This window comes from Bufo bufo, chromosome 4, assembly GCF_905171765.1.
Source record: "Bufo bufo chromosome 4, aBufBuf1.1, whole genome shotgun sequence".
Taxonomy (NCBI): Eukaryota; Metazoa; Chordata; class Amphibia; order Anura; family Bufonidae; genus Bufo; species Bufo bufo.
In genome coordinates this window covers 7002984-7024238 of record NC_053392.1, presented here as the reverse complement: position 1 = coordinate 7024238, position 21255 = coordinate 7002984, and the positions used below count along the sequence as shown (strand labels likewise).

Genomic DNA, 21255 nt, shown 5'->3' with positions numbered 1-21255 from the left:
TACCAGCGACTTGTGAGTAGGACTTCTGTTGCTCACTCGCATAAAATATTGGCACAATGAGGTAAAATGAACACACAAGTCTGCAAGTTTGAAAGACTAATTTCTTTATAAAACATTATTCTTTAACAAAACATCAACATGTCTTCTCTAATGTGTGGATTCTCTTATGTTGATTAAAATTAGATTTTGTAACAAAGCATTTACCGCATTATGAACATGAACATGGCTTCTATCCTGTGTGAATTCTTTTATGTACATAAAGGCTTGATTTCTGGTTAAAGCATTTCCCACATTCTGAACATGAATATGGCTTCTCTCCTGTGTGAATTCTCTGATGTCCAACCAGATATGACTTATATGTAAAACATTTACCACACTCCGAACATGAATATGGCATCTCTCCTGTGTGAATTTTTTTATGTCTATCAAGGTGTGCTTTCCGCATAAAGCATTTCCCACATTCTGAACATAAATATGGCTTCTCTCCTGTGTGAATTCTTTTATGTCCATCAATGTGTGCTTTCTGGATAAAGCATTTACCACACTCTGAACATGAATATGGCTTCTCTCCTGTGTGAATTCTTTTATGTTGATCAAGTTTTGATTTAATCTTAAAGCATTTCCCACATTCTGAACATGAATATGGCTTCTCTCCTATGTGAATTTTCTTATGTAGATCAAGGCTTGCTTTGTGGATAAAGCATTTCCCACATTCTAAACATGAATATGGCTTCTCTCCAGTGTGATTTCTTTTATGTTCATCAAGCTGTGCTTTCTGGATAAAGCATTTACCACACTCTGAACATGAATATGGCTTCTCTCCTGTGTGAATTCTTTTATGTTGATCAAGATTTGATTTAGTCTTAAAGCATTTCCCACATTCTGAACATGAATATGGCTTCTCTCCTGTGTGATTTCTCTTATGTAGATCAAGGCTTTCTTTCCGAGTAAAGCATTTACCACACTCTGAACATGAATATGGCTTCTCTCCTGTGTGAATTCTTTTATGTTGATCAAGTTTTGATTTAATCTTAAAGCATTTCCCACATTCTAAACATGAATATGGCTTCTCTCCTATGTGAATTTTCTTATGTAGATCAAGGCTTGTTTTCTGGGAAAAGCATTTCCCACATTCTGAACATGAATATGGCTTCTCTCCTGTGTGAATTCTCTTATGTAGATCAAGGCTTTGTTTCCGAGTAAAGCATTTCCCACATTCTGAACATGAATATGGCTTCCCTCCTGTGTGAATTTTCTTATGTAGATCAAGGCTTGTTTTCTGGAAAAAGTATTTCCCACACTCTGAACATGAATATGGCTTCTCTCCTATGTGAATTTTCTTATGTAGATCAAGGCTTGTTTTCTGGGAAAAGCATTTCCCACACTCTGAACATGAATATGGCTTCTCTCCTGTGTGAATTCTCTTATGTAGATCAAGGCTTTGTTTCCGAGTAAAGCATTTCCCACATTCTGAACATGAATATGGCTTCTCTCCTGTGTGAATTTTCTTATGTAGATCAAGGCTTGTTTTCTGGGAAAAGCATTTCCCACACTCTGAACATGAATATGGCTTCTCTCCTGTGTGAATTCTCTTATGTAGATCAAGGCTTTGTTTCCGAGTAAAGCATTTCCCACATTCTGAACATGAATGCGGCTTCTCTCCTGTATGACTACTTTTGTTTAGAGAAAGCTCTGACTTATATCTGAAATGTTTCTCACGTTCCCCACAATGAAACCTTTTACCCCGTTTCTGCCCTATATTTGGGGTAATAATCTGTGATTGGTCAGGAGACAATTCCTCATGTTTAGGATGATTATATGAAAGATTTGGACTTGGGTTAATAATCTGTGATTGGTCATTAGAAAGTTCCTCATTCTTGGGGGAATTATTTGATGCACTGTGAAGTTCTGGATGTACATTACAGGTAATTAAGTTTTCTCCTGAAGAGCGCTGCATGGTATCTTCATCTTCTTTACAATCTAGAGATAACATGATGTTTCCGTCAGGCTTCTCACAGGGATTTTCTGTTAAGATTAATAATAGATTTTATGATTTTTTGGTTAAAACAATTTGATAAATGTATCACATTCCAATGAGGCCGAATTCACATACAGTTGCAAGAAAAAGTATGTGAACCCTTTGGAATGATATGGATTTCTGCACAAATTGGTCATAAAATATGATCTGATCTTCATTTAAGTCACAACAATAGACAATTACAGTCTGCTTAAACTAATAACAAAGAATTAAATGTTACCATGTTTTTATTGAACACACCATGTAAACATTCACAGTGCAGGTGGAAAAAGTATGTGAACCCTTGGATTAAATAACTGGTTGAACCTCCTTTGGCAGCAATAACTTCAAACAAACGTTTCCTATAGTTGCAGATCAGACGTGCACAACGGTCAGGAGTAATTCTTGACCATTCCTCTTTACAGAACTGTTTCAGTTCAGCAATAATCTTGGGATGTCTGGTGTGAATCACTTTCTTGAGGTCATGCCACAGCATCTCAATCGGGTTGAGGTCAGTACTCTGGGCCACTCCAGAAGGCGTATTTTCTTCTGTTTAAGCCATTCTGTTGTTTTACTTCTATGCTTTGGGTCTTTGTCCTGTTGCAACACCCATCTTCTGTTGAGCTTCAGCTGGTAGACAGATGGCTTTAAGTTCACCTGCAAAATGTCTTCATAAACTTGGGAATTCATTTTTCCTTCTATGATAGCAATCCGTCCAGGCCCTGAGGCAGCAAAGCAGCCCCAAACCATGATGCCCCCCCCACCACCATACTTCACAGTTGGGATGAGGTTTTGAGGTTGGTGTGCTGTGCCTATTTTTCTCCCCACATGGTGTTGTGTGTTTCTTCCAAACAACTCAACTTTGGTTTCATCAGTCTACAGAATATTTTGCCAGTACTGCTGTGGAACATCCAGTTGCTCTTGTGCAATCTGTAAATGTGCAGCAATGGGTTTTTTTGGACAGCAGTGGCTTCCTCTATGGAATCCTCCCATGAAATCCATTCTTGTTTAGTGTTTTACGTATCGTAGTTTCGCTAACAGGGATGTTAGCATATGCCAGAGACTTTTGTAAGTCTTTAGTTGACACTCTAGGATTCTTCTTCACCTCATTGAGCAGTCTGCGCTGTGCTCTTGCAGTCATCTTTACAGGACGGCCACTCCTAGGGAGAGTAGCAGCAGTGCTGAACTTTCTCCATTTATAGACAATTTGTCTTACCGTGGACTGATGAACAGCAAGGCTTTTGGAGATACTTTTATAACCCTTTCCAGCTTTATGCAAGTCAACAATTCTTAATCGTAGGTCTTCTGAGAGCTCTTTTGTGCGAGGCATCATTCACATCAGGCAATGCTTCTTGTGAAAAGCAAACCCAGAACTGGTGTGTGTTTTTTATAGGGCAGGGCAGCTGTAACCAACACCTCCAATCTCATCTCATTGATTGGACTGCAGTTGGCTGACACCTCACTCCAATTAGCTTTTGGAGATGTCATTAGTCTAGGGGTTCACATACTTTTTCCACCTGCACTGTGAATGTTTACATGGTGTGTTCAATAAAAACAAGGTAAAATGTAATTATTTGTGTGTTATTAGTTTAAGCAGACTGTGATTGTCTATTGTTGTGACTTAGATGAAGATCAAATAACATTTTATGACCAATTTGTGCAGAAATCCATATCATTCCAAAGGGTTCACATACTTTTTCTTGCAACTGTATAACAGACATATCCATCTATGTTACGTGCACATGTATCTATGATGCTGTGAGTTGATGTGAGCTGAACCTGTGGTCGTGACACATTTGCATAATACAGATGGATAATATGTCTGTATTAACCTCTAATAACCTCATGTGAATCTGGCCTTAGGCTGGAGAGACACATACAATATAAAATAAAAAATTTTGTGCCAGTGAGAAGTGGATCCTTCAGGAATGTGAGGAAAACACCTTTTCCTTTCTCTGCTATGCATTTGCTGTAGAAACTTAAAGAGGACCTTTCATTACAATAAAAAATCTAAACTAAGTATGCTGACATGGAGAGCGGCGCCCAGGGATCTCCCTGCACTTACTATTATCCCTGGGCGCCGCTCCATTCTCCCGGTATCTTCAGATTTTTGGCTCAACTGGGAGGAGCCTGCTCTTGTTCTCCTGGGCGTCTCCTTCTCCCAGGCTGGAGTGCTGGCCAATTGCAGCGCTCAGCTCATAGCCTGGGAGAAAAAAACTCTCAGGCAATGAGCTGAGCACTGCGATTGGCCAGCGCTACAGCCTGGGAGAAGGAGATGCCCAGGAGAAGAAGAGCTGGCTCCTCCCGGTTGAGCCGAAAATCTGAAGATACCGGAACCTATACCGGGAGTATGTCTGTATACTTTGTTTAGATTTTTTATTGTAATGAAAGGTCCTCTTTAAGGCTGACTCTCGAACGTCTCCTGAGTTTCTGCAGTTTGCATATTGAGGATCTGCTTGCAGATTTAGCCTAAATCAATGGAGCGAATTTGCGCAAGGAAATTGTGACAGGAGGAAGGATGTCACTTTTTTCTTGCTACAGTGTGCGGATAAATCACCTACTAGATGATCGATTCAGCCTGGAGTATGACACAGAATACGTTCCGAAGTCAGGGTGCAAAAAAGCTAATCAGAACATAAGCTAACATGTTTCAGTGACGTCCCAGATTCTGGTCTGCCCTCAGTGACACCCCTCCCCCCCAATCCTGGGACATTAACCCCTTAGGGACGCATGATGTACCGGTACGGCATGTTTCCCGAGTCCTTAAGGACCCATGGCTTTAAATCGCGATTCCGGCGCCGCGGGGGTTAATCGGAGCGGGATGCCGGCGGAAATCATTCAGCCGGCATCCTGTAACAACGCAGGGGGGGTCATTTGCCCCCCCCCCCCCCCCGTATCGGCGATCGCAGAAAACCGCAGGTCAATTCAGAACCGGAAAAAGACTGATCGGTGGCGTGATTATACACCACCAATCACAGTCCGTGCATTTGGAGAGGCGGTGCTGGCCCTGGTGCTGAACGTTGCTGTCCAGGGTGCTGATTGGTGCAGGGGAGAGAGGCGCGAGATTTAAACTTCCTGCGCTCCTCTCTCCCCTCCTCTTCCTGTTCTGCACGAGCACCCTGCAGCACCAGCTCCTGAGTCCCCCTAATCGCCATCCATCACCCTCCTGCACCCATCGCCCTCCAGGTAGGTTAGGGTCAGTGAGGGAGAGGCACCGTTAGGCAGGGAAAGAAGGGAAAAGTTAGTTAGGAAAGAAAAAAAAAAAAAAAAAAGAACTTTTATCTAAACTTTCTTTGTTCCATCTTTCAGACCCCAGACCCCCCCTGCCACTTGCCCCCCACCACCAGCCCCACCCCCCTTCCCACCACCAGCGTTGTACCGCTGATCAGCAAGTTTGCCCATTTTTTTTCCTGGACTTTTTAGTACGCGAACACCCGTGCCCCCACACACACGCACATAGAAATAAAGGTTTCCACACACACACATATACACGCACACACACCCATGGCCCGCCGGATGTTCTCGGCCGAGGAGGTATATGCCCAGATTGCCTCCGACTCCGAGAGGCCCAGTGAGGATGAGGATGACCCCACATTCCTTTTATCATCCGCATCCTCCTCATCATCATCTGATGACGATGAGCCCCCAAGGTGGCGGAGACGCCGCCAGGGGCCCCACATGCTAGGGATCCTATGGCCCACCCTAGTACGAGCCGCCCTGGGGTTTGTACTGGTTTCCCGGCCCACCAAATAAGCCCACCGGAGCCCCCTGCCGATGAACTTAGCTGGTGTCCCCCAGTGGACTTTGAACCCGAGATTCCGGATTTGGCTGGCAATCCTGGAATCCAGATTCCAACAGTGGGGTTTACTGAAATTGACATTTTTTTTTTTCAGTAACCCACTGGTGAATCTGATGGCGGAGCAGACGAATCTGTACGCCCAACAGTTCGTCGCTCAAAACCCGGGGTCAATTTTTGCTAGACCCGGTGGCTGGACGCCAGTCAGTGCAGCCGAGATGAGGACATTTTGGGGCCTCGTGCTGCATATGGGTCTAGTTCAAAAACCCAGTGTCAGGCAATACTGGAGTGGGGACGTCCTATACCAGACCCCACTGTACAGTATGGTCATGACACGTCCCCGGTTTGAGGCCATCCGGAAATGTCTGCATTATTCCGATAATGCAGCATGTCCCCCCCCCGAGGTGATCCTGCCTATGACCGTCTGTATAAGATACGGCCGGTCATCGATCACTTCGGGCCAAATTTGAACAGGCCTATGTACCTGGAAGGGAGGTCGCGGTTGATGAGTCTCTCGTTGCGTTCAAGGGGAGACTCAGTTTCCGCCAATACATTCCCACAAAGCGGGCGAGGTATGGCGTGAAGCTATACAAAATTTGTGAGAGTACCTCAGGGTACACTTACAAATTTTGTGTGTACGAGGGGCGAGATTCCCATATTCAACCCCTAAAATGTCCCCCCACTTTGGGTGTTAGTGGGAAACTCGTGTGGGACCTTATGTACCCACTGCTGGATAAGGGTTACCACTTGTAAGTGGATAACTTTTATACCAGCATTCCCTTGTTCAGGTCCCTTGCCGCCAGATCCACGTTCGCTTGTGGGACCGTGCGTAAAAATCAACGCGGCCTCCCTGCCCACCCCCTTCAGGTACCTATCCCCAGGGGTGAGAACCGTGCACTTACCAGTGGAAACCTGTTGCTGGTCAGGTATAAGGACAAGAGGGATGTCCTTATACCTGTAGTTTTACAACATCTGGAGGGCCGCAGTTTTAGGATGCCTGCTTAGTGTCTCCAAAGTCTGCGAGCCATACATATTGGGCATCGTCGCGTGCACTAAAGTCGTCGCTATAAAAATAACATTTGACCAAACCCCTCAGATGAACAGCGTTAAAAATATATAATAAAAACTGTGCAAAAACACAAATTTTTGGGCAACATTTCCATTTGAATCCTTTTTTCCGGTAATAAAGCAAGGGTAAACAGCCAAACAAAACTAAATATTTATTGCCCTGATTCTGTAGTTTGCAGAAACACCCCATATGTGGTCGTAAATGGCTATATAGCCGCACGGCAGGGCATAGAATGAAGGGAACTCCATATGGTTTCTGGAAGGCAGATTTTGATGGACTGGATTTTTTTTTTACACCATGTCCCATTAGAAGCCCCCCCCTGATGTAGCCTAGACTAGAAACTCCAAAAAAGTGACCCCATCTAATAAACTACACCCCTCAAGGTATTCAAAAGTCACTTTACAAACTATGTTAACCCTTTAGGTGTTCCACAAAACTAAATTGCGAATGTAGAAACAATTTTAGAATTTAAATTTTTTTTTACCTTGCCTCCAAAAAGTGTAATATAGAGCAACCAAAAATCATATTTACCCCTAAAATAGTCCCAAAACAACAACCACCTTATCCCGTAGTTTCCTAGATGGGGTCACTTTTATGGAGTTTCTACTCTAAGGGTGCATCAGGGGGCTTGAAAGGGTACATGGTGTAAATAAACCAGCCCAGCAAAATCTGCCTTCCAAAAACCATATGGCGTCCCCCTTCTTCTATGTCCTGCCGTTTAGCCAAATAGTAGTTTATGACCACATATGGGGTGTTTCTGAAAACTACAGAATCAGGGCAACCCATTTTGAGTTTTGTTTGGCTGTTAACCCATTTTTTCCAGTAATAAAGTAAGGGTTAAAATGGAAATTTTTCCAAAAAATAGAAATTTCAAAATTGTTTCTCCATCTGCCATTAACTCTTGTGGAACACCTAAAGGGTTAACAAAGTTTGTAAACCCAGTTTTGAATACCTTGAGGGGTGTACTTTCTTAGATGGAGTCACTTTTTTGAAATTTCTATTCATGGGGTGCAACGGGGGGCTTGAAATGGGACACGGTATAAACAAAACCAGTCCTGCAAAATCTGCCTTGCAAAACCCATATGGTGTTCCCTCCTTCTATGTCCTCCCGTTTGGCCAAACAGTAGTTTACGACCACATATGGGGTGTTTCTGCAAACTACAGAATCAGGGCAACCCATATTGAGTTTTAAAATAAGGGGTTGGGTCAGCACAACCTAACTGCAGGTGCACATCACTATGGCGAAATACATATACAAACGGAAAATGCAAATGTGATCGCACACTACATCCAGCACTCTGCCCTCCATGCTGGATGAGACATTGGTTTATATTTTGGCCAAAGCATAGTAAGCCACTCACCGCGTCAAGGCTGTCTCATGAGTGGTCCCTAACTCTTGTTCCTACCTGTTCATGGGCCATGACAGCCACATAAAATCCAGGGAATGCAGGTCAGCATGCAAGCCAAGTACACTTTGCTTGCATCCCTGGATCCGATGAAAGCTGTAATGGCACCGGACGGGGTTACAAGCAAAGTGTACTTGGCTTGCATGCTGACCTGCATTCCCTGGATTTTATGTGGCTGTCATGGCCCATGAACAGGTAGGAACAAGAGTTAGGGACCACTCATGAGACAGCCTTGACGCGGTGAGTGGCTTACTATGCTTTGGCCAAAATATAAACCAATGTCTCATCCAGCATGGAGGGCAGAGTGCTGGATGTAGTGTGCGATCACATTTGCATTTTCCGTTTGTATATGTATTTCGCCATAGTGATGTGCACCTGCAGTTAGGTTGTGCTGACCCAACCCCTTATTTTTTTTCTTTGTAGTATATATTGGAGGCGTGGCGATCTCCTTGGAGTCATTGCACACCTGACCAGTTAATCTGTCCTTGAGGCTGGTTTTAAAGTCAGTATAAAACTGAGTCTGCTTGTATAGAACCTACCATTAGCCATCTGGCTCCAGGAGAAATATATGGTGGGTTCAGCATGCATGTTGGTATTTGCATCCCTGGATCCGATGAAAGCTGTAATGGCACCGGACGGGGTTACAAGCAAAGTGTACTTGGCTTGCATGCTGACCTGCATTCCCTGGATTTTATGTGGCTGTCATGGCCCATGAACAGGTAGGAACAAGAGTTAGGGACCACTCATGAGACAGCCTTGACGCGGTGAGTGGCTTACTATGCTTTGGCCAAAATATAAACCAATGTCTCATCCAGCATGGAGGGCAGAGTGCTGGATGTAGTGTGCGATCACATTTGCATTTTCCATATTGAGTTTTGTTTGGCAGTTAACCCTTGTTTTTTTCCTGGAAAAAATTGATTATGTTGGAAAATTTTCCAAAAAATCTAAATTCTTACATTTTATGTCCATTTGCCATGAAGTCTTGTGGAAGACCTAAAGGGTTAACAAAGTTTGTAAATGTTTTGAATAACTTGAGGGGTGTAGTTTCTAGAATGGGGTCATTTTTGGGAGGTTTCTATTATCTAAGCCTCACAATATGACTTCAAACCTGAACTGGTCCATAAAAAGTGGTATTTTGAAGATTTCTGAAAAATTTCAAAATTTGTTTCTAAACTTCTAAGCCTTGTAACATCCCCAAAAAATAAAATATCATTCCCAAAATGCTACAAACATGAAGTAGACATATGGGGAATGTAAAGTCATCACAATTTTTGGGGGTATTACTATGTATTACAGAAGGAGAGAAACTGAAACTTTGAAATTTGCTAATTTTTCAAAATTTTTGGTAAATATGGTATTTTTTATGCAAAAGAAATTTACTTTTTTGACTCAATTTTAGCAGTGTCATGAAGTACAATATGTGACGAAAAAACAATCTCAGAACGGCCTGGATAAGTCAAAGCGTTTTAAAGTTATCAGCACTTAAAATGACACTGGTCAGATTTGCAAAAAATGCCTAAGTCCTAAGGTGAAATAGGGCCTTAAGGGGTTAATGTTCTGGCAATTTTCCATTTTAGTTTTTTACTCCCAGCTTTCCCAAAGCCATAACTTTTTTATTTTTCCATTCACATAGCCGTATGCGAGATTTTTTGTTGCGGGACAAGTTGTACTTTTTACTGGCACCATTTAAGGTTGCATAAAATGTAGTGGGAAGCAGGGAAAAAGTTCCAAATGGGGTGGAATTATAAAAAAAAATAAAAGATTCCGCCAAAGTTTTATGGCTTTTGTTTTTACAGCATTTCCTATGAGGTAAAACTGACCTGTCACTTCGATTAGGATATCAATTGTGTATAGTTTTAATACTGGGGGAGGGGGGGATGAAACATTTTGGGGAAAAAACTTTTTTTCTTTGCATCAGCATATTCTTACCCTTATTTATGATTCATTTATAATACAATTATTATATGCACGGAGCTGTGCGAGGGCTCATGTTGGGGCATGTATGCATTGGAGTCTAGTACAATTACACTGTGCTCCTATGGTTCTGACTGCTACCTCGGATCTGAAGCAGAGTTCGGATCCAAGTTTTAAGACAGATCTCCATACAGCATTAATCCGAAGTTTTGAGGGAAGCGACTTCGGTTCTAGGATCCGCAGTTTTCGCTCATCACCATTAGCAATAGTGGGATGTTATCCGTCATTCCATCCTTCTGGATATCTAATTTTCAGTACGCCTCTAGTTCAGTCATCTTCTCTTCTGAATCCCCCCTCCCCCACCCCCCGCATCATTTAACTTTTTCAGTTCCCATACATCTAAACCATCTGTGTTGTAGGACGTGTTCTATTTTTTTTGCAGGGCCACGGAACGGACATACGGATGTGGACACATATGGTGTGCTGTCCGCATCTGTTACAGCCCCACTGAAGTGAATGGGTCCGCATCCGACCCACAAAAACTGCTGAACAGATGCAGATCAAAAGTATGTTTTGTGCATGAGCCCTTTAACCCTTTCCCGACCAGCGCCATAATAGTACGGCGTGGGGCGGGTCTTTAAAAATGATGCCCACTAATGAGAGGAGCGGGCGCCATAGCTGCAGGTGGCCGCTTGTTTCTTATAGCAGACACCCACAGCTAATATCCGCAACTGGCATTTAACCCCTCAGATGCCGTGGTCAATCCTGACCACGGCATCTGAGCGTGTAAAATAATGGAAGCGCGCGTCTGCCGGTGATGCTCCTGCTCCCCCCTGCAGCGATCGGAGAAGCCGAGCATGCGTGCAGCAGCCCCCGTCTTTGTGAATGACAGGAGGCGGCTGCACAGTCTTTCCTGTGGAGCTCTAACCTGTAATAGGGCTCCATAGGAAACAAGCAATTTTCTCATAGACTCCAAGGCTAGTGCACTGGGGTCTATGAGAACAGCAATCTAATGACTGCTGGTTATAGTTTCCTATGGGAAATATAAAAAAGTATGAACCCCCCCTCCCCCCCCCCAAAAAAAAACGCCCTTTTCCCAAAATAAAAATAAAAACTAAACAAATTACACATCATGGGTGTCGCGATGTGCGAAACCGCCCATAGTATAAAAATATCTTCCCCATACGGCAAACAGCAAAACAGAAAAAAGCGCCAAAATGGATGATTCACCATTTCTGGTCGCTTTATTTTCTACAAGGAAGGGGCCACGGTGCATCCCCTAGAAGAAGAATGAGCTCCGAATACCAGGCTCGACGAGGCCAGTCTGGAGCAATCAGGATCGCCTGGATGTTCTCCATCCTGATGCTGCGCAGAATCCGGTAGGTGGAGGTAAGGGTGGAAAGACATACAGAAAGAAGGAGTCATCCCATGGCGCCACAAGAGCATCCACGTCGTGTGCCTCAGGATCCCTTGCGCGAGAGAAGCAAGGGAGCTTGCGATTGAGCCTCGACGCCATCAAGTCCACGTCTGGACGTCCCCACCGGAGACAGAGAGCCTCGAACACCTCCTGATTGAGAGACCACTGCCGCGGGTCCACCGTTGTCCGGCTGAGAAAATCCACCGTCCAATTGTCCACTCCCAGAATGTGGACCGCAGATATCACCGGAACGTGGTCTTCCACCCACTGCAGAATCTTCTCGGATTCTTTCATCACCGTCAGGCTGTGGGTCCCCCCTTGGTGGTTGATATAAGCCACCACAGTGGCATTGTCAGATTGAACTTGGATCGGACGGCCCTGCAGTAGAGGAGTCCAATGGCGAAGGGATAGATAAATTGCCCGGAGCTCCAAGATGTTGATGGGCAGTTTGGACTCAGATTGAGACCAAACGCCCTGGACCGTCCGGGTGGCTAAGATGCCCCCCCAACCGTGAAGACTACCGTCGGTTGTAACAACCGTCCATGAGACTGGGAGAAAGGATTTCCCCATCGTCAGGTGCGCAGGAGCGATCCACCAACCAAGTGCCGACTGTACCTGCCGAGACAGGCGAATCTCCCGATCCATCGAATCCAGAAATTTGTCCCAGGAAGACAAAATGGCACGCTGAAAAAACCTGGTGTGAAACTGAGCCAATGGGACTGGCCTCGAAGGAGGCCACCATCGACCCCGGATACAATTGCGGATTGACGTACTGCAGCGCCGAAGTAGCAGACGCACTGACCGCTGGATGTTCAATCTCTTGTCCTGCGGAAGGGGTACCAATGCCGCGCCCGAGTCCAGCGTCATGCTGAGGAATCTGATCTGATTGAAAAAACTGAGGGAGGACTTTCGCAGATTCACTAACCAACCGAATCGGGCGAGAGTGTCCAGGGTGATCCTAAGACTTTCCTCGCACTGAGCGACTGTCGGAGCCTTGATCAGAATGTCATCCAGATACGGGAGAAGAGTAATGCCCCTGGACTGCAGAAGGCCCAGGAGGGGAGCGAGTACCTTCGTGAACATCCAAGGAGCTGTTGCCAGACCGACTGTAAGGGCGACAAATTGGTAATGGCACGACTGAACAGCGAAACGAAGAAAACGTTGGTGAACAGCTGCGATGGGAACGTGCAGGTAGGCGTCCTGAATGTCTAAGGATGCCATGAATTCCCCTTGGACCAACAAAGCAACCACGGAGCGAAGGGACTCCATCCTGAACCGTTGAATCCGGAGGAAGTGGTTTACCACCTTGGGGTCCAGCACCAGGCGGACCTCGCCTTCTTTTTTGGGAACCACAAACAAGTTTGAATAGAAACCCGTAAATCTTTCCTCTAGGGTAATTATCACCCCCCGCGTGAGAAGGGATTGAACTGCCTGAAAAAATGCTGCAGCCCGAACTGGATCCCTGTTCGGGTTGTGAGAGTAAAAAACGGTTGGGAGGGATGGACTTGAATTCTATTTTGTAACCCAAGGTGACGACCTCGAGTGTCCATGCGTCCGAGATGTGAGCTCACCAGGTCTCCTGAAAGAGGAGGAGACCACCCCCCACCAGCGAGGGGGAAGCGCACCTTCATGCAGAAGATTGTTTTCCTGAAGAGGAACGTGGTGGTTGAGCCCGCGGACGCTAGGCCAGATGGGGCTTAAAGGATGGCTTTTTTCGCTGGTCCTGTGTGGGCAGTCTGGCCGCCGAGGTAGCTGCCGGACGGGTGCCAGAGAACCTCCAAAAGGACTAATAACAGGAGGACGAAGCTCTAGGACGAAAGGAACTTTTCGCCTTGGGTTGTGGAAGATGAGTTCTCTTCCCACTCGTCACTTTCGATATGATCTCGTTGATCCGGGAACCAAAGATTCGAGACCCGATAAAAGGGAGGCTTGAAAGTGAGTGTTTAGAGGAGGAATCTGCCGCCCAAACTTTAAGCCAGAGCTCCCGGCGAATAGATACTGCGAGAGCGGAAGAGCGCGCGACCATAGTACCAGCATCCAAAGCCGCCTCGCAGAGGTACTTTCCTGCCTAAAAGATTTGGATTGCCAAGGATTGGAGCTCTGCATTAGGGAGATCCGCCGCCAGGTCCTGGTGTAATGAGACGGTCCATCGGGTCTGGAAGAGAGGAGCCATCTGCCACCAGAATGGCCATGTTCTTCGTAGGCAAGCGACCGGTGGATCCACCTTCGGAGGAGAGGACCATTTCATAACGCAATCAGCTGTAAAAGGATAGAGCAGGTCCAGCCGCTTTGGAACCAGCAAGAGCAGACCTGGCTGTTCCCAAGCTTTTGCTACAACCACAGAAACATAGTCATGCAAGGGAAAAGATTTAGAGGCCTGTCTCGCACGCAAAAAAGACACCCCCTGGTGGCTAGTGGAGGGAAGGTCCTCTTGTACCTGAAAAGTATCCCGGATAGCAGATACTAGACTATCCACCATGGATGCAATCTGGAAAGTTTGCTCCGGATCCATTTCCGCATCCGAATCCACAATCTCCCCCTCCGACAGCGCGTCACCAAGGGAGGACGCCTGTGAATGGGAACCGGGAGGAGGTGGGGATGTTGGGGAGTCAGAGGAGGAATGGCGACCTGCTCTGGGACGCTTGCTGGGAAGCCTGCTCCTGGGTTGTACGACCCTGAGACTGTGTAGACTGCACCGGTGGTTATTTCTCAATCAAACGACCCAATAGAGAAAGGGTGGAGTGGGAGATTTTAGAAAGGTCTTCCACTGCCCGAGACAGGGCCCTTGTCCAGTCAGGTTCTACACAGCCAGGATGGTCCTGTACTTCTGTGGGCTGTGGAGGGGAGGGATGGCTCTCTCCAGGCGCATGGCATGCAGAACACAGAGATGTTGCCTGTCCACGAGGGAATTTTACCCTGCACAAAGTGCAGGCATAGTAGTTGGCCCTGCAGGGTGCCTGAGGGGAGTTATTGGCCGGGTCACACATGAGTGCCACAGATACTCTAGGCTGGAGGGGGTAGCGATGTTCCTACCAGAATGCCCTTAACCTAGGTCCTGTGCCACACCAACGCGGAGGAGAGCTGAGAAGAAGAGGGGAGGGACGCTGTCGTGGCGGGTAAGATGGGCTCCCCCCCCACCCCGGACGCTGAGGAGCCTGAACGAGGAAGAACCTCAAGCCACGTACCCTGAATGCCCGCTCAGTATGCCCGATAAAGGACAACAAAACGGAATCGAATTGCCGCCGTGACTGCAGGGGCAAGCGGTAGGAGACCCCCGCCGATCGCCACAAACGCGCGGTGACATTAACCCCCTCAACCTGTGCCAGCAGTGCCACCTCTACGGCCGCTGGCACCGAAGTGGTGGGGGACCGGGCAATAAAGGGCTTGGAACAGGTGGCCCTCTTGCTGGCAGGAAGCAGGGGAGCTAGGCTGCCCTGGTCCACTTGTCTTCTTGGGGGAGGCAAGGCGGTGGGACAACCGACAACGGCCAGCCTCCCGGGGATACAGAGCAGCTCTGTTATTCTGTGTCCCTGAAACCTGTGAGAAAAAAAAAAAAAAGAGTAAAATAAAATAAATCACAGAGCCACCCTGCTAAGCAGGGTGGTCTGCCTCCTACGACACTAAGCTAAAAACTGATATGCTCTCTCCAGACTGGAGGGGGTATAGCTGGCAGGGGAGGAGCTAACAGTTTTTAGCCTAGTGTCGCCTCCGAGTGGCAGCAGCAAGCTATACCCACGGTCCTGTGTCCCCCAATGATATGAGCGAGAAAGGCAGAGTGCCCCTTTTTCTCAGGCCCAGTGATCCTGCGTCTTTGTTAATTAGACTTTTTTTTTTTTACGTTTGACTGGCTCTTACAAAGAAATGCCTCAGTTATCATCAGAGTATCCCTGTCCAGGGGCAGATTAGCCAAATTTCCCGGTGGGCGGATGCCCCAGGGGGCCACTCAAGTTCTCCTCTCTGCTGCTGACCGGGTACCTAATGAGGTGTCAACAGTGACTAATGCTGTGAGAATCAGGTACTCGGGTACCCAGCCAGTGACCGCACATGGCCCGCACCTCACCTCCTAAGCTCCCTGCTCCATAGATGACTGGAGGAGGAGGAGGACAGATAGCTATTGATGGCCACCACAGAGCGACAGCTTTTGGGGCAGTATATTTTGCTACATTGTGTTATTTGGTTCTGCTGGGATGGTGTTTTGCACTATGGTATTGTTGATCCCGTCTACTTGTGTTGCCCCATCTTCTGGTAATTCGAAACTGCCTACAACATGGGACCACTTTTAGTTTTTTTTTTCCAGGGCCACTTTAAGTTCCCAGTCCGCCCTTGTCTTCTGAAGAATAGTTCATAGTCAGAAGAGGAAGTGGAGTTCCTTATCAGAGGAGGCAGAGTCGGATACAGTAATAGAAGATGCTAACTTCCCAGATAATGTGGAAGATTCTCAAAAGCTTTAAAAGAAGTAGATACTTCCATCCTAATCACATCTAATGTTGTGACTGAGAGATGGGGATTCTTCCTCCATAAACTTATCCACTCACTGCTTATACAATGGTGTAAGCCATGCGGGGGCAGGTTTCTTGAGGAACACTCTCTCACCTTGGTCTTAGCTCTACAACAAAATAAAAGCATTTCAGGTAACCCATGAAGTATATAAACCACAGGGTATAACTCCCCTTTAAACTTCAGCTCGCTCAGCCCTCTCCTCATACATCCTGGAGGCAAGGCGTAGTGAACATTCCATGAAGCGATGTAGGCTGGCTGGGTTCTTTCATAAAGAAGGCGCAATATTCAGAATGTAGGTCTTATACAGTGCCATAAAACTTATTCATACCCCTTGAACTTTTCCACATTTTTTGACATTACTCTCACAAACTTAGATGTATTTTATTGGGGGGTTTTTGTGATCGAAAAAACAAAGCACAAGTCTGTGTGAAGTGAGAAGAAGATGAGACATGGTTTCAAAATGTTTAAAAAATAAATATATGAAAAATGTGGCATGCATTTGTATTCAGCCCCCTGTACTCTGATCCCCATAAATAAAATCCAGTGTGACCTTTGCCTTCCGAAGTCACCTAATTAGTAATGGAGTCCACCTGTGTGTAATGTATTCTCAGTATAACTCCAGCTCTTCTGTGAAGGCCTCTGAGGTTTGTTAGAGAACATCAGGGATCAAACAGCATCATGAAAAACCAAGGAACACACCAGACAGGTCAGGAATAAAGTTGTGAAATAGTGTTTTAAAAAATATCCAACGCTCTGAACATCTCACGGAGCACTTGTCAATCCATTATCCGAAAATGGAACAACTGCAAATCTAGCAATACATAATTGTCCACCTTAACTGACAGCCGAGGCAAGGAGAGCACCAATTAGAGAAGCAGCCAGGAGGACCATGGTCACACTGCAGAAATCCAAAGCTCAGGTGGGAGAATCTGTCCACAGGACACCTATTAGTTGTGTACTCCACCAATCTGCCCTTTATGAAAGAGTGGCAAGAAGAAAGCCATAAGAAATCTTGTTTGCAGTTTGCCACAATCCATGTAGGGGTCACAGCAAACACTTGGAAGAAGGTACTCTGGTAAGAGGAGACCAAAGTGGAACTTTTTGGCACAAATGCAAAATGCTATGTGTGACAAAAACTACCACTGCACAGCACCCTGAACCCACCATACCCACCGTGGAAGATGGTGGTGGCAGCATCATGCTGTGGGGGGGCTTCTTTTCAGCAGGGACAGGAAAGCTGGTCAGAGTTGATGAGAAGATGGAAGGAGCTAAACACAGGGCAATCTTGGAGAAAAACCTGGTAGAGGCTGCAGAAGACTTCAGACTGGTGCAGGGGTTCACATTCCAGCAGGACAAGAACCCAGAACATCCAGCCAGAGCTACAATAGAAGGGTTTAGTCTCGTCTGTGACAAGACTTAAAAATTGCTGTTCAAAGACGCTTCTGCAGAGAAACCTCACACAGACTTGTACTTTGTGTTTTTCAATCACATGGTGGTCATCTAATAATTCTGAACTCTAAATTACTAAGGCCTGTATTACACCAACAGATTATCTGACCAATATCTGTCCAATGAGACCAATAGTTGGTGTGTATAACAAAAGATCTGTGTGTGTAATAGGCCATCTGACCAATGAATGGTCAGAAAATCTGTCAGATAATCTGTTGGTATAATACAGGCCTTAGAGGCCATCAGTAAGATCAGAACTGATCTATAATAATTGTCTATAATGTCAGAGATAAGGAGCCTGTCACCTCCCTGCCTGACGGAGCAGAGAGAAAATTCATATCCTGCCAGTAGAGCTGAAATAGCTCTGTACAGAGAAAAGGACTCCATATTTTTAATATTGAAAAAAAGATTTTTAGCTCAAAATAAGTACAATGTCATCTATAACACCCGGCATCTGATGACACCTACCTGAGGTATAACAGCCATTACTACATGTCTCCAGCCTTTATAGTGTAGTAGTAATGTCATCTATAACACCCGGTATCTGATGACACCTACCTGAGGTATAACAGCCATTACTACATGTCTCCAGCCTTTATAGTGTATTAGTAATGTCATCTATAACACCCAGCATCTGATGTCACCTACCTGAGGTATAACAGCCATTACTACATGTCTCCAGCCTTTATAGTGTAGTAGTAATGTCATCTATAACACCCGGTATCTGATGACACCTACCTGAGGTATAAGAGCCATTACTACATGTCTCCAGCCTTTATAGTGTAGTAGTAATGTCATCTATAACACACGGCATCTGATGTCACCTACCTGAGGTATAACAGCCAGTACTACATGTCTCCTGCCTTTATAGTGTAGTAGTAATGTCATCTTTAACACCCGGCATCTGATGTCACCTACCTGAGGTATAACAGCCATTACTACATGTCTCCAGCCTTTATAGTGTAGTAGTAATGTCATCTATAACACCCGGTATCTGATGTCACCTACCTGAGGAATAACAGCCATAACTACTGTGAGAGAACCATCTGTCTTTGGAATTGTATTGTATGTTATGTGAGGGTACCCAGGTAGCTATGCCACGGAGCCTGTTCGTGAAATTAAAGACTTTGGCTCCATGTCGATTTTATTGTATTCGTGTAGTCTGAGTGCCATTCACCTAATAATATGCACTCAGACTTGAGCTATCTGGGGATATGTTAAATGTCTGTGTTTACTGTAAGGGTTGTGACATTGTATGTTTAAATTGTGATTTCTGTCCTGTTGTCCCCAAATGTGTATTGGCGATTTCCCTTTGTCCCGAGAGATAATTGAATTACTCCTCGGGTGCCTCCAGGGCAAAGAGGAGGAAACCATGATGCATTGTGGGGATGTATTGTGTCTGTGTATCCTGAATTGCTGCATATCTGTCCTGTGTCACAGTCATCCATCTGGTCCCCTAGGGGAGTGTCCACCAGATGGGGACCTGCATAAATACGGGCGGGTAGCCCTCAGTAAAGGTGATTCTGATTTACCCTCAACACAGAGCTTGGTCTCGTTTTTTTTTTTGGGGAAGGGGGGGGTTTCTTCTAAACAGCGGTTTCACCCTCTCCTGCATAGAGGATCGTAACAATTGGTGGCAAGCGACGGGATGAGTCCCAGCGCCCAGAAGGACAACTACGAATGCAATATGAGGAACTAAATCGGATTACCCTTAAAAAAATATTACAACGCCGAGGTCGGCCAACAGGTAATCTCAAGAAAAGGGAGATTATTGCTCAACTAGTGGAAATGGATGCAGCGCAAGGAATGGAGAGAGCTAATGTACCCAGCATCCTGGACTTAACACCTGAGGAAATACAATTCAACTGGGCAGTCCAGATAAGGCTGGCACATTTTGGCCCCAACCCTACAGAAGACATTGTGGAACGTGTGCAAGCGGCAGTAGCGGCACACCAGGCACTCCAAGGAAGAGGAGCTGCAGCAGCGGAGGAACCCAATAACAATATTGGAAGGAAGAAGGTACCCTTTGCTGCATATAATTTTTTTTATTGAAGCCGAGGGAGAGATTGATGGGTTCCTGGCTGATTTTGAAAGGCAGTGTGCCTTGCACAGGATGCCCACGGACGAATGGGTCACCATCCTCTCTGGGAAACTATCCGGCCGGGCCAGTGAAGCCTTTCGTGCCGTCCCAGTAGAGGAAATTACTAGTTACCGGTCAGTGAAGGATGCCCTTTTGGCCAGGTATGCGGTGACCCCAGAGGTATACCGGCGGAGGTTTAGGGAAACCCCCAAGCAAGCAGGTGACTCCTATGTGGAGTGGGCATGCCAGGTGCACCGCACAGCAGCCCACTGGATGGCAGGGTGCCAAGCCGTATCTGGGGAGGAGATATTACAGGTGTTCTTGCTGGAACACTGCTTTGACAAGTTGCCTGCAGGAGTCAGAGAATGGGTCCGGGACCGCAAACCCTCAACCCTGCCAGAAGCTGCTCGCCTGGCAGACGAGTATACGGATGCCCGTAAACTGGACAATACTATGTCTAGAGCCCCTGCCAGAATGGAGTACAGACCAGCAGCACCCACAGCCACTACCGCCTACCAAGCTCCGGCACACCGCACTCCAGCTCTGCCTGCAGCAAATAATTATCCTCAGCAATCCCAGTTCAACTCCTGGGATTATTCGCAAACCTATCCGGTGCTTTGGGTGTAAGCAGCTGGGGCACAAGAGACCGGAGTGCCCGCTGAACACCGCTAACCAGGCACAGTCGTGGAGAAGACCAGCAGGCGGAAACCAACGCGGCCCTCAGCCTGCTGCTCACTGTATTGAGCAGGAGGAATTTTGGGGCATCCTACACGAGGCAGACCCCATTCAAGCTGCCCACCAGGACAATCGACAGCAGCACCGACAAACAGTTAAGCTGAATGGGAGAGAAGTCAGCGGTTTGCGAGATACGGGTGCCACTATGACTTTGCTCCAAAAGAACTTGGTGTCTGAGCAGCAACACACCGGAGACACTGTGGCCATAAGGGTAGCAGGGGGTACTGTGTTCCGCCTGCATGTTGCCCGGGTACACTTGGATTGGGGAGTGGGGACTAGACACGTTGATGTGGGGGTCATGAAGGATTTACCCGCTGATGTCCTCCTTGGGAATGACTTGGCCTCCATTGTTTCTGCCTACGCTCCGATGGGTCCCACAGAAGTTAATCTTGTGACTACCCGTGCCCAGACTCGTGCTGCCGGAACCGGCCCACCTGCTGCTGAGACCCAGGTAAGACCTACTTCCCGGACTTGTACCCTAGACCAGGCCCCCGTAGGCTGGGATACCCCAGAGGAGTTTGGGAGGGAGACCCGGGCGGATCCGATCCTTCAGAAATATAGGGTGTGAAAAACTGCCATTTGCCACTGGGCATTGTAGAGGACTTATGGCTAGCCTCCTGCCCTACGACTATGGCCCCGGGACATGTTGCCCTTCAGGAACAGTGTGACAGAACTGTGCCGCATGTCTGGACTGTTGGTGGGACCGAACGCGGTCAGCGGTGTATGCTGGGGATTCTGTGGAGCTGGAATCGGATGCGCAGATACACGAACGCCGCTGACCCTTACCTTCTTCCATACTGAACTTTCAGTTGCAGAGACTAAGTCCCGTTCGAAGATGGGGCTTAGTCGGTTTTCTGCATGAAATTGACCGA

At 46.5% G+C, this 21255-nt stretch overlaps 1 protein-coding gene and 1 pseudogene across 1 annotated transcript in view; both read right to left on the bottom strand.

Annotated features, from left to right (window-relative positions):
* LOC120998324 (aspartic and glutamic acid-rich protein-like) overlaps positions 1–21255 on the bottom strand; it is a 2513920-nt gene that overhangs the window by 2064377 nt on the left and 428288 nt on the right. The window lies entirely within an intron of this gene.
* LOC120998309 overlaps positions 194–21255 on the bottom strand; it is a 150897-nt pseudogene continuing 129835 nt past the window's right edge.